We start from the raw sequence: 14,465 nt of genomic DNA, 5'->3' as shown, positions 1-14,465 counted from the left end.
GTTCGGAAAAACAAATGAGCGAACAGGCTCGCTCGACACATGAATCGCCTTTAGAAAAATTGCGAATTCGAGGGGAACATGCCAATGGTCAACAGGAACTAAACTAAACAGGAACTAAACAGCAACAGAAAACTCAGCAACTCAGAGATTACCCAGAATCAGATCTAAAACATTTCCAGCGGCATTTGGAACCTTGTTAAACTGCGGTAATCCAAGAAAGTCGAGAAAGAATAACGGCGCATGACAGCGAGGGGATCATAAAGATACGGATGTCGTGCGTGTAGAATCCCAAACAATAGACGGAACATTGAAATCGCCAGCTATAAGGATATTATATTTTGGTACATCAATAACTGCAACCAAGTCATTCATATGCGCATAAAACTGCACGTTACCTATGTTAGGAGGAAAGTAGGCTGCGCAGAGCAACAAATATTTGGCGCTTTTAACAGGAGTTTTTATCCACACAGTTTCGGGTGTAATGTCAAGGTCCGCACGCCTTAAAACGCTAAGATTGTTCCGCACTGCAATTAGCACACCGCCGCCGTATTTAACGCGCGCATCATACGCGAGGTCACATCTATGAACTCTGTATTCCGGCAGAAAGTAATTCTTAGAAAGTAAGTCGTTGCAAAGCCAAGTTTCCGTTAAGCAAATAACAGGGTCGGAGCAGGCTAGCACGTTCTGATAGAAATAGGAGGATTTTGTGCGTAGAGCACGAACATTTTGCTAAAAAAACGGAGCACTTCAATAATGAGGTTAGACAAGAAGTTACGTTATTTTGTCGCTGGCGTCCCTGTATGCATCATGCCTGCAGTAGAAAGGCCTGAACGGGCAACGCTTCGGCCAAATGTTTTCAGTGTTGATTTTTTTTTGGAAGACGCTCACGTTCACTGTGACCCGGAAGGGAGCGTAGCTCTTGTGCTTCACTTTTAGCTTTTGGCAGTCGACATCACTGCTATCAACAGCTTTTTCCAGCGTAGCACAGATTTCCTCGCAAGCTGTCGAAGGAGCCAAGCGAAGCAAGAATAGCGTACGCCTTCCCGGCACAGAAACCAGCGTGCTGGAAGTACTTGACCCTAGCGACGGCTTCACCCTCGTCCTGGGCCGGAAACGAGTCGGTTGTAGGGCTGGACGCGCATTTGCTTCCCGCGATGGCTCACCCACAGGGGCCAGTGCCGATTTGACGCTGGGCTGCTGTTCACGTGCAGGCGCGAAGCCGGTGGAGAGGACCAGTTGACTTGCGACGTGTGACCAAAAGGACGTCGGTGAAGGCGCCCAAGGAGGCCACTCGTTTTCGTCACCGTGCTGCTGCGCGCATTGGCCGCAATAACTCTTGCTCAATCACTCTTATAAGTATCATTCTGACAAATTGGGCTGTCGGTAACCTCGCGAACCATTCTATACATTGGGACGTCTTGGCTTGAATTGAGCCACAGGAATGCCTTTCTTGCAATTTACAATTTTTTAGTTGCACAAAAGATTACCTTGCTGAATTTCTAAAATTATCACTAATATCTGTTGCTTCATTTTTTTAATCATTTCATCTATATATTCTGAACAGTATCATTTTTTCTCATTTCTACGTTTAGGCGTCTTTAACCCCCGCTCTGCTATCCAAATTATACTTTTTGTTATAATCTATTTTAACACACGTGAAAGCGCCTGCTTCTTGTCGAATCCGCCATGTTGGCCATGAGTCAGTAGACACAAGATAAATAACAAACTGCCATGTTTTCAGAACGCAGTTGCTCCTAATAAACGCTGATAGTCGTTTCAAGATGGGAGAAAATATCTGGCTGCAAGGGCAGCATTAGGAAATTAACTTAGTTGCAGCAGTGTGTTGCTCTTGAAATTCTCGACTAGCATTTACATCTACAATATGGCAGAACCAAACTACACAAGGCTTCAGAGATGGGAGACAAATTATCCTTTCAGTCACTTTTAAAGCAAACCATTGTTTGTTAGAACGTCCCTGTTATTGTACGGCATCTAATCCTGCTAGGCCGGTTGGTATATGGTTGAATAATTTTTTGTAATAAGGGTAGCAGTGGTACACACTCTTGCTGCAATCTCCAGCAAACTGCACTATATAATCATTGCATGCTAACAGTGAAATTCGTGCAAGTATAGGTGCAGCTCTGTTCTCCTTAAATGATCAATTACTCACGACATAAAATATCCCAGTGCAATGCCGTCAAGTAGGCTTATCTAAATCACACAGAGGTTCACCGAATCGGATGGAATGAGGTGCTAACATTAGTAAATTCATGTTGCATCTTGTCATGCTTCTAGCCAGCGTTGTAAGGAAATAGCGCGTGGTTACGAATGGCTTGTTCGATTTTGTAAAGTTTTTTTTGTATACCCTTGGTCGATCGTAATTTTATGTCTATGGGCATGTGCCACCGGATATGATCCACTCCGACACAATGTCTGTAGAAACCAAAATGTATTTTGAGGATGTGTCCAACATCTGTCTTCACCTGTTCACAAATACTGCCTCCGCTAGGAAAAAAAACATCTTCGCCTCCTTTATGTCTTTGCTCCGCCAATTTCCCACAGTATTTCACTGCAATAACTGACGTTTGCATTGGAACATAGTTGTTCGCGCTGCAATCGATAACATCAACATAGCATAGCACTATAGTTGTCACCTGTGTGGCCATATGCGGTCGTAAACATAACGATTGTGTCAAGTTATATGCTACATGGGAAATCAATACTGACATTCGTAATTGTTGTATGTAGTAGCTTCGCATTTATCTGACTGTTTTTCGAACACGTCGCGTCGCGTATATTGGAATAAGATGGATCTAGCAAAAATTTTTTCTGTCTGTGTTAAATTGTCAAGTTACTCAAAATATGCATTCTTCTAGAATTACGCGTAATTGTGTTCATTACTGTGTATCCTATACGAGATGATGTGAAGTACCGTTTAAATAGCCAAGTCTTGGCATTATCTACAAGCAATGACTTATAGAGCGGCATACCGAAGCTAAAATTGACCGTAACTGGCCGAACCAGCTCATGGCCAACAGTATCGTCAATTTTGGTCTCTCCTGTAAGACCAAGGATTTATATGGTAGCGCTTTCGATATACCCCAATGACGGGTGGTTATCACGGGTCCAATGTCCAGCACATGGCCCTGTGCTGGTCTGTTCCTTCAGTAGTTTACCAATCTGGTTGTATCATTCCGGATGTGTTCGTCGAATCGTTTTTTTTTACACAAACAAAAATCAAAATATAGTTTCGTAGCAAACTGACAAACACTGGACGCTGGACAGAACATAAAATATCGCGTGAGCTATGATGGTAATTTTTCACAATTAGTGTTTTGTCGCCTGAACATTGTCAGATAATAGACGTGTAAATGTCAGTTACAGAAGGACAAGGTGGTTCAAATAATAATATGGTAACTGTGCGGTCGGTGGTCACTGCAATACCTTTCAAGTTTATTTCCTGATGCATCCCGTTATCCAAGGAATATTCCTGCTAATGTTCCCAATGAAACATTGGTGTTTGGCTGAAGCCCCAAGTTGTATCTCTTGCGAAATGCGGCTGTGCGTCTTCGGCATATCTTTTTTGCTTGCGATTTGCCTGGAAAGGAAACGCAAAATACGAGGTAATATTCTGCAATACTGATGAACATGTCCCCTAAAAATTTCAAGCACGCTAGTGTCAAAGCCAGAAATTTCTGGAAATACGTAGGATGAGATAGAAAACAAACGTTTTGAAGCAAAATCACGCTACGTTTCTAGAAAATAAAAGGATTGCATATATCCAGTCATTTACACTCAATGAAGGGATGGAGCGGCTAAGGAGCACGTGATACGTTTGCAGATTAAGTACGTCAACATTCACTTTGGCTGCTGAGAATCGCCAAAAAATATAAACCAGAATTTTATTGCATACTTTATCAAAACAGATTGAGTAGAAAAAAGCAGTTTAACTAAGTTTGTAACGACACATAATAGAGTTGTCTCCTCTGAAGTCCTTAAAATTCTACAGTTCTGGAACAAAAAAAAAAGAACTACAACAAAACTAAAATCAATCTTGTACCAATGCCAACGGCTTTGAAGTGATTTTCGCTCATGGGACCCCGACATAGCTGTTTCCATCCTTCTCGCATGTGCGAAATAACAGCAGTCAACTGCATGCATACTCCTGAAAATTAAAACACAGCAACCTGTTTAACCAGGTGCATGCGCTACAGCTGTTTTTAATGAAGAATGTATTGCCTTAACAGTCTTGACTTTAGCTGCCCTTTTAGAGCACAAATTATAGTGCGCAAACACCAAACATTAGGATATTGTAGACAGAGTAACGAAAAGGTTAAATGTCATTTGATCTGACCTGTGATTTGCTCTAGGGAAATAATCCAACGAAACCGATCCCGATTAAGGTCAAACTTTAATTGCCTTTCGCTTCATCAACAACCTCTTGGGTCCGACTACGTTACCCTTCAAAAGCGAGGACAGTAAATACGCAGCTGACCTTTAGAATTACTGTATGAGCAATACTTCCGCACTTTGAAAATTCGGCGTTAGCATAGGCGATTCAATATCTTTCATGAATCCATTGCACATAAGCTGCTATAAATGCTCATTTCAACGTTTAGGGCTTTTTTTCAGGAAACAAATATCGCTGCAAAATGGTCTTCGTTAACAAATAAGTATGGCCACAGCAGCTGAGAATTGCGAAAGATAAGTTGTTATGCCCCTGGGGGTTCGAGTTTATATGAATATAAAAGGCGGCACAATATCAAGTAAGAACTAGCAGAGTCTTAGTAGTGCTGAGTCGGCGCATATCAAGTTGCTTCCAATATTATTATTGCCCTATCGGATCTTACGGGCAATCGAGCCTTTCTTTTCAGTGGCCGCATTTGGATGGCGTGGATTTCCGGCTGTTCGTTCTACAAGCTTTATTAGGTATGTAGAGAGGTATGTAGAGGTATGTCGACGGGGAGATGGAGACCGACGAGTGGTGAAACTTCGAGGAGCAGGAGACGAGGAAGCGAAGTGCGGAACAGGTAGAACATAGCGGGACTGGGTGTCAGGTGCATTCCCTTGTGGTCACGGAGTATCGGGAGGGTAGCAACCCCGCCGGCAGCAAAATCGTGCCACGCGGCCAGCAAAGCCACACGCGTAGCAGACGGGCCGATTGTCCTGGGTACGCCACGGATTGTGAACAGGGGGCGCAGGCTGGGGTGCACAATGCTGAGCCGGGCGTAGGGGCTGCGGAGGTGCGCAGAAGTCGCTTCTGGGCACGTAGTTTGCAGCTTCAGTAGGCGACGCGTAGAAGCCACTTGCGGGCGTGTAGTGCGAAACTGCAGGCGGCGGTCTGGGACTGGCGACGACGGCAGCGTACGTCAGCGGAACCGGCGCTGGAGGTGGCTGATGAGCGAGAGGTAGTGCGTCGCTCACTTGTTCGTGTATGACCCGACGTAGTTCCGGAGACAAGGAGGTATCAGACGACCGGGTCCTTCCTCTCGAACGAATTGTTTGACTTGGTCGAGGAACGAGGAGTGGGCGGGAGCAGCATTGAAACTGTCGGTTAGGGGCAAAATAGTGTCGCCTGGCCCGGCAGCTCGGCGCGTAGTGGGGCGTTGTTTGCGGAGCTCGTCTTAGCTCCGGCACAGGGTGATCACCTCGTCAGCCGTTCGAGGATTTTTCGCCAAGAGCATCTGGAAGGCATCATCTTCGATGCCTTTCATGACATTCTTTATCTTTTCACTTTCTAGCATAGTGGGTTTAATATACCGACAAAGGTCAACGATATCTTCAATGTAACTGGTGAAGTTTTCACCCTTTTTCTGAGCGCGACCACGCAAGCGTTGTTCCGCACGAAGCTTTCGCACAGCAGGGCGACCGAAGACTTCTTTCAAATAATTAGTAAAAGCAGTCCAGGTGGTAAGGTCGGATTCATGATTCCAGAACCAGAGATAAGCGACTCCAGAAAGATTGAAGATGACGTTAGTCAGTTTATCTTTATCATCCCATTTGTTATGCACACTCACTCGGGCGTATGAGGAGAGCCAATCCTCGACGTTATGATCGTCGGTGCCGCTGAAGACAGGAGGATCGCGTTGGCGTTGAGCACCGGAGCAGACAACAGGCGATGCCTGGGGAGGATCGGTCTGCTCGGCGTGCTCAGGCATGGCAGAAACGGGAGGGAGCGTACGGCTGCGTAGTTCCAGGTCCGTAAAGGGCCCAGCACTTCCAACAAATGTAGAGAGGCACTCTAGTTTAAATAATTAGAGCCTAAAGCACTGCAGCGAGAGTTTACACTGCTCAGGCAACTCAGGCACACGGCTTCCACCAACTCGTCGTCGTCGTCTTTCTCGAAGCAGTGCATACTGCTCGTTCTTCTTCAGTACAGGTATAATGAAGGTTCCGTTACTTTTCCGGTAAAAGAAGCTAAATGGCCTGCCTTCCTTAAGTAAATTTCACAGGAAGACTTTCTCGTTGAGGGTTTCCATTCTAAGTCAGCATAAGAAACAGCAATCTACAACTCACTGAAAAATTCAGCATTATTCAAGAGCAATGGAATGGGCGATAAAGGTATGTTTCTGTGATTTGATAAAGCAGCATTTAGCTGTGTATTTGATCACGCCGTTACGAAGCATTCGGCATTTTTCTCGAAGGACACACTTCACCCTAATACATCGTGTTAGCGTTTGTCCTTCCAAAATCCTGAATAATGCTTATACCAGAAGCCTCTGTTGCCAAGACTCATACAATGGCACGGCCCTCCTATTGGCAGTTCCAAGCGAGGAGCTTTCTTATCGACGTTGCCACGTCTCCAGAACAAAAGAAAAAGAAATAAAATACATATTCAGGACAGTAGGTCACATACGTCGTTCTATCTGCATATATATTGTATTTATAAAAGTGGTTCTATTTTAATCAAATTAGGTGAATAAATTACGGAGGTTCTTGAAGATTTAAGTAACTCACCACTGCATCTTCTCATACACTTATCACAGCTTGAGAATCTATTGAAGTTCCCATTACAACCGCTGTAAATGAAGCCACGGCACTGGTCGTGCTCAACGTCATAATACCACGACGGACGAAAACCATGGCAAGTTCCCGCTTTCGGCTTCAAACTACAAACTTCTCTACGTCTTCCACGACCTGCAAGAGACATAGCAATGATCGTAAACGAACTTATTTGGCTAACCTTAGGTTAATGTTGCCGTATTCATATATGGTCTTATTATTTATTGCGATGTTTTACATTTACCTAAAGCACACGGCAATTATTTCAGAAGCTCCCACTCATTACAAAATAAAAGCAGAAGAGGGTGGTGAAGACTCAATAGTCTCTACTTTCTACACAACAGGGAATATATTTATGAGTTTAAGGCGGCCCATCTCTGGCAATTTTCGTACAGCCTGTCATTAAAAAGCGCATGCTACTGTGGCACATGGAGTTCGAGGTAAGTATGGGTTCAAAACGCTGTTGCAGAGGCGAGGCTAATAGTTATGCTGGGTTCCCCCGCCTTCGCGGCTTCGCTGCTTTGGCGTTGCCCTGCCAAGCACACGGCCTTGGCGGCCGCATTTCAATGGGATCGAAATGCAAAAACGCCAGCGTACAGTGCATTTGGGCACGGTAAGAAACTAGGTGATCAAATTTAATCCGCAGCGACCTCATATGGTATGCCTCGTAATGAGATCACGGATTCTCACGTAAAGCCCTTGAATTTTTAAAAATGAGCCTTTGCACTCTGTGAAGGTGGATAACCAGCGTAGCTGATTAGCGCATGACATAAAGGGGGCACATAATTTTGAACAAAGGTACGAAGACACGTATTGCCTTGATCGGTTGTAATCGTGATAATAGGTACGCAAAACCATTCTCGTATCACCTCTGTCATTGTTAAATTATTTCCATCATATTCGCGTCTAGCGGGAACTCCCGACGAGCAACGCGCCAACGAAGAGCAACGGCAGGAAAAGAGACGCGAGTACAATCGTCGCCGGCGGGCGGCAAACACCACCGATGAAGATCGTGCACAAAACGACAAGCGTATGCGGGACGTCGCTCTTCGTAGGCGCATTGTTCCTCGGGAGTCAGGACTGTACACGGCCTCCCCATTACGACGACGAAGGGAAGTGAAATTCAAAATCGAGAACAGCAACTTGTATTTCTGGTTGGTTATATACAGGGTGCGCATTTCTAGGCTTTACGGAATTTTTTGGAAACCGCCTGTGGCAGGTAGCATAATCCTTGTCATTGAGCTGGGTTATTAGAAGAGGCGGACATTGGTAGCACGAGAAATCGAAACACATACTTAATGTTCTTAACAGAAATTCACCAATTAGCTTCTTAGTGAAAACTTTACTACCCATATTGAAATTTACGAATTGTAGGCGGTGAGCTTGTCAGACGTATCCACTAGGAATGAAGTTCCAGAATGACACCAGTTTGGCGATATGCGCCATCAAACTTGCCGTAAAAATGCGTTGTTGTTCCACTTGCGTTTTTACCAAAAAGGCTGTTTTATACATTGAAATACAAAAGTAACTGGAACGACTATGTATTTCGTACCACACTCAATCATTGTGACGTCACTTGAATTCACACACGTGGCTCAACAAAGAGTGAAACCAGAGACACTGGTTTCAAGATGGTTTTGAATGAGGTCAACCCCTTTCGGAGCAGCTGCGAACCCCAATTTTTACTGCAACGCGTCGGAGGCTGTTCCCATCGTTCACACGCGCCTTATCATCCATCATGTGGTTCTGATGCTTGTCTGCTGGTTTTTTTGTTTTGTTTAAAACGATTGCTGTGCTGCATGCCTGATTTCAAAGGAGATATACTGTTTGTATTCAATTTTTAGCGTGGCCTTTTTTTGCTTGCGCCAACAACACGAAAATTTCCTTGGTTGGTAGAGGTATACAGAAGAAGTCGTCAGCGCTTCGCCGCTCTAGGCCTGCCAGCCGTTAGGCCTAGCAACAGAAAACAGAAATATTTCGGCGAAAAGTCCACCCACCGACAAAAGCATGGTCTCAGCAAAAGTGTCGCAACTTCCCGCGTCGATTGAAATCAAAATCACAGCGATACGAGAAGATAGTCCAGCCAAAAACATTACAGAAGCGGGAACCGATCGTTCTACGTCCGAAAACCTCTTCGGCTTCTTGGTCCTCCATCATATGATGATGATAATGATTTTCGGCATGCCGCCACCTAGCCTGCTTGAGTTAATTAGGTATACTGTAGATGTTTTTCATTCTATTAGTTGTGCATACATAACTTAATGTTTTTTTTCTTCCTTAAAACTTCTATATGTACCTTCTACTGCTACCTATCCCTGTAACTGATCTGGTCGTATCAATCTCTTCGCGTTTTTGTTAATCAATACTCTAAACGTATCTTGCTCATCTTGACTGCTGAGCAGTTGATGCTTCCGCCCACTTGAAATCGAAGCGCTTCTAGAAGGTGGGCATCACCTACTAGTCTCACAGGGTGAATCTCTTCGCATTGAATTAGCATGTGCTGAGTGCTCTTTGGGTTTGTGCTGCAGCATAAACATGCCTAGCCGTACCATGCTTCGCATGCTAAACGACAAGTGCTCCAACGAGCAGACGATAAGATGTTGACTAAAGGCGTTATCGAGACATCTTGCAGTCCGTAGGCGACCCCTGTTGTCCTCGTCAAGAAGAAGGATGGCATTTCGCGCTTTTGTGTGGATAACAGACACCTCAACCAAATCACACGCAAGTACTTCTAGCCCTTGCCACGTAATAATGATGCTTTGGACTTTTTGCACGGAGCCAAGTACTTTTGATCCATAGACCTTCGATCAGGCTATTGTAAAATCTCGGTAGATGACGTGGACCGTGAGAAAACTGCCTTTGTAACACATGACGGCCTCTGCCAATTCAAGGTTATGCCGTTCGGTCTTTGTAATGCCCCGGCGACCTTCGAAAGAATGATGAACTCCATAGTTCGCTGATATAAATGGTTCAAATATATGTGTTTTCTAGACGATCCAATAGTCTTGTCATCAACTCTCGCGAGTCATCCCACGCGTCTGTCGGCCATTCATGCTGTTTTCTGAGTGAACTCATCCGAGTGCCACTTTGGACGTCGTCAAATTACCGTTATTGGTCATCTCGTCAGTGCAGCTGGCGTTTAAGCCGATCGTGACAAGATTCACGCTGTCCAGAACTTTCCTATTCCGTCTTTCACCGCAGATGTTGGAAGCTTTGCCGGAATGTGCTCGTATTTCCGTTGTTTCGTCATGAATTTCGCCGAAACCGTCCGCCCACTCACCAACTTACTTAAGAAGGACGTTACTTTCACTTGGGATCTTGCTCAGACTAAAGCCTTCTCCGCCCTCGTACTCTTGCCATCGGGTTCCACATTGCTGGCTCAATATAATCCATGTGCTCCCCCTGAACTTCAAACGAATGCCGGTGGCCATGGTATTGCGGCTTTACTCGTTCAATGGCAGCGTAGCGCAGATCGCGTAATTGCATACGCCAGCCGCCTCATGTCACCCGCCGAGAGGACTTCTTGAATTACCTAAAGGGACTGCCTGGCGTTAGTTTGGGCAGCAGCCAAATTCCGCCCCTACTTGTACAGCCGTACATTTTCCGTGGTTACAGATCACCATGCCTTGTGCTGGCTTTCGACACTAAAAGACCCCACTGGACAACTGCACAGATGGGCGGATTCTTAGAAGAAGTGTTCAAGCTCTTAGACTCAGGCTGTTCGGCTTAGGAGTGAGGATCAATGGTGAATATCTTAGCAACGTTCGGTTTGCAAATGACATTATCCTACTCAGCCACAATAGGGACGAATTACAAATTACAACAAATGATTGAGGACCTTAACCAAGAAAATGTACGAGTGGGGTTGAAGATTATTATGGAGAAGACAAAGTCAATCTTCAATGTCCTGCAACGGAACAAGAATTTAGGATCGCCAGTCGGGCTCTAGAGTCTGTAAAGGAGTACGTTTATCTAGGTCGATTACTCACAGGGAACACTGATCATGAGAAGGAAAATTAAAGAATAATACAATTAGGTTGGGGCGCATACGGCAGGCATTGCCACTGTCGCTGAAAAGAAAAGTGTGCAATCATTGCAGTCTACTGGTGCTAACATATGGGGAGGAGACTTGGAGGTTAACAAGGAAGCTGCAGAACAAGTTAAGGACCACACAAATATCGTTTGAAATAAAAATGTTTGGCCTAACGTTTAGGGACAAGAAAAGAGCGGTGTGGATCAGATAGCAAGTGAGGATAGCCGAATTTCTAAGTGAAATAAATATACAAAAAAGAAAATGGAGGTGGGCATGACATTTAATGCACAGGACGGATAACCGTTGGACTATTAGAGTTGCGGAATGGGTGCCAAGTGAAGGGAAGTGCCGTCGAGGACGGCAGAAAACTACGTGGGCTGATGAAGAAATTCGCAGGTGCAAGTTGGAATCAGCTAGCGAAAGACAGGGGTAATTGGAGATCGCAGGGAGAGGCCTTCGTCCTGCAGTGGACATAGATATAGGTTGATGATGATGATGCTGATGACACATGCCTTATCTTCTTTCGAATATTTGCTCCGGTATGCTTTTGTCCTTAGACAACGAGCTCGACCCTGAAATAGCAATGCACATCTATTTGTGCTATCTTACAGATTTTACCTTCTAATTTATTTCTTCCCATTCTGGTATATCTCCATAATATTTTTTGTTTCTATTCTTTGCATCTAATTTTCTGTCTCTATTTCGGTCATTATCTTTCTTTTGACTCCTGGTTGTCTATTTACACTTTTAATTACCCTCTACTTGGTTGGAAATTTTCTTGAGCCAGTGGCCTTGCACGCCATCTAGTGGGTGCCTGTTTACCCTACAGTGCATTCTACCCAGTCAGTGACCTCTGTTCCTCCTTATGTCAATAGAAGTCTTTATTTTTGGTATTTCTCAATGTTCAATCAGGAAACGTGGACTCTGAATGAAATAATATTTGCTGTAATTGTATTTGACGCTGACAATCTAACTGGAGGCTACTGGAAGGAAAAAAATAAAGCTTTCGTTATTGTGCCAGTATTTGCAAGTTAGAATGCTCGTCCCCGCACCACGCTTTCTCGTAGTTATTTATTATACCGAAGCCGTTTACCTCTACCCCCTGTATGCATCTTCCTCATGCATTCCCGAGGGAGCCCCCCTGGCCCCTGCCCGGCTTACCTCTGTATCACGGCATGTGGCCAGCAATGCGTGGGCCCATCCCGCAGATAGTGCAATACTAGGCTTACCCGCGGCGGAGATGAAGCAGGCTTCTAGCACTCCGCCAACTTCCAAAAATAGGTTTAATTTCTTGTATCCAAACCGAACCACATAAATTCGGCATTGTAAACGAAACACTATATATTGTGAGCGCATTTTGCGCATATCGTCGTCGTCATCTGTACAAACGACTCATCATCTTGTGTGAGCGCTATTTGTGCATATCGTCGTCGTCATCTGTACATACGACTCATCATCATCTTTTGTCTCGTGCGGTGCTTCGTCTCTGACTCGGGCGACTGCTCGGAAATAAAGGCATCGCATCGGTCGACGTCTCACAAGTGGTGGAGCGTGCTTCGATTCCCACGTCCTCTTACTTGCCCGATTCCCCTGGAGCTCCGGTCCGGTCGTCGTTTGCTCTCGCCTACCACGGTGATGGCAGAAACCAACCCATCCTCCAGGGCTGCTACCACCTCTGCACAGCCAGCTGGGCCTACCTGGATGGTGAACCCCAAACACCGCGATCCTCCCCTCTTTGCCGGCCTCCGCGGCGACGACGTGGAAGATTGGCTCAATCACTACAACAGAGCCAGCGACGTCAACCATTGGGACGATACGCACAAATTGCGGTATGTCTCCTTTTACCTAACCGAAGTTGCGAAAACGTGGTTTTTTAACCACGAAATTGACTTTTCGGACTGGCCATCATTCACCCAGCAATTTCGCCAGATATTCGGCATGTAGTCTGGACGCTCCGAAATCGCGAAACAGAGCCTGGCAACGCGCGTACAAGAACAGGACGAGTCCTATACATCCTACATTGAGGACGTCCTCGCTCTCTGCCGCCGTGCACAGAGTGACAAGGCGGAAGCTCACCATGTTCGCCCATACTGAAGGGCATCAACACAGTCGCCTTTAATGCTCTTGTCATGCAGAGCCCAAACTGCGTTGGTGTTATTATCACCAACGCAGGCGAATAGACTGGAGCGTGTCTAGACGTTGGCATGCGGTGATATTATCACAGCATGCCAACGTCTGGACACACTCCAGTCTATTCGACTGCCACGCGCCTCTTGAAACCCTCGTCTCAACGGTGATTCTGAGTTGCGAGCCCTGATACGCACTCTCATCAGGGAGGAACTTCACGGACACCTTTCTGGACCTGCGACGCTTGCGACCGTTCACCCCGCTCCTACTGGACTGCGTGACATCATCAAGGACGAACTGGCGCCGATGACAAACGCCCAAATGGAAAAGCCTACTGGACCATTTCGTCCGCCAAGTTATGCCGAAATTGCCTCCTGGCCTCCCTCGACCATCCAGTCTCCACCTGCCGAAGCTTACCGCGACCCCCTAGCTTCGCTGGCAGCGAATACTCCTGCACAGTTGTACTTCTCTCCGTGGCGGTCGTCGCGTCCGGTTTGTTTCTACTGTGGTACTCGCGGCCACATTTCTGGCTACTGCCGTTGGCGTCAGCAGGATGAAAGGCGGGGTTATGCTACCTTTGAGCGAGACAGCGCACCTAGGTTTGACTCGTACGTTCCCGGGCGTCACCCAGGTGAAAGGCGGGGCTACGTCAACTTTGAGCGAGACAGGACACCAGGGTTAGATTCCTACGTTCCCGGACCGTACACACAACTTCTAGTCGCTCTCCTTCACCTTCCCAGGACATGGCTCGAGCATCCCGCTCGCCCCGGCGTCGTTCTCCTTCACCTTACCGCCGTTCTTCATCGCCCTTGCGCGCTGCTTTCCATGTTGTGGACACCCGTGCGGAAAACTAGAGGCTGCAGTTTTTGGAGGAGAAACTGCATCGTGTCGGACTTTCCCAATTCCTCCTGCTCGCCCCGCCAATTTGCTCTCGGTTTGTGTGGAAGGTGGATCTGTCGACGCCCTTGTAGATACTGGAGCCGCTATTTCTGTTATACATCGTGAACTGTGCACTCGTCTGCGAAAAGTGCAAACGCCGTATGTTGGTCCGGTCCTATGTGGTGCCAATGATGTTCCCATCTTTCCTACCGGACAGTGCACAGCTCGCGTTCTGATAGACGGTATTCATCATCATGTGCAACTTGCGGTGCTTTGGACGTGCGCTCATCAGATTATATTAGGATGGGACTTCCTGTCCGCCGCTTCTGCACCAATTTCGTACGGCGACCCAAGGCTTCACATCAGCGACACCAAGACTTATCCAGTTTTCGATTCCTCGTGTCCCAACCTTATTGCAGCAGCG

General features: G+C 46.2%; 1 long non-coding RNA gene across 1 annotated transcript; it reads right to left on the bottom strand.

Moving 5' to 3' along the window:
- Nucleotides 1–3,432: 3,432 nt before the first annotated feature.
- Nucleotides 3,433–7,164, bottom strand: LOC125946513 (uncharacterized). Its single transcript, XR_007467633.1, has 2 exons — nucleotides 6,958–7,164; nucleotides 3,433–3,598 (listed from the first exon to the last, which is right to left on the bottom strand). It is a non-coding gene; the product is annotated as an uncharacterized LOC125946513 (long non-coding RNA).
- Nucleotides 7,165–14,465: the final 7,301 nt, after the last annotated feature.

Source organism: Dermacentor silvarum, chromosome 7 (assembly GCF_013339745.2).
Source record: "Dermacentor silvarum isolate Dsil-2018 chromosome 7, BIME_Dsil_1.4, whole genome shotgun sequence".
Lineage (NCBI taxonomy): Eukaryota > Metazoa > Arthropoda > Arachnida > Ixodida > Ixodidae > Dermacentor > Dermacentor silvarum.
The sequence above is the reverse complement of the archived record's forward strand: the minus strand, read 5'-3'. Positions and strand labels throughout refer to the sequence as shown.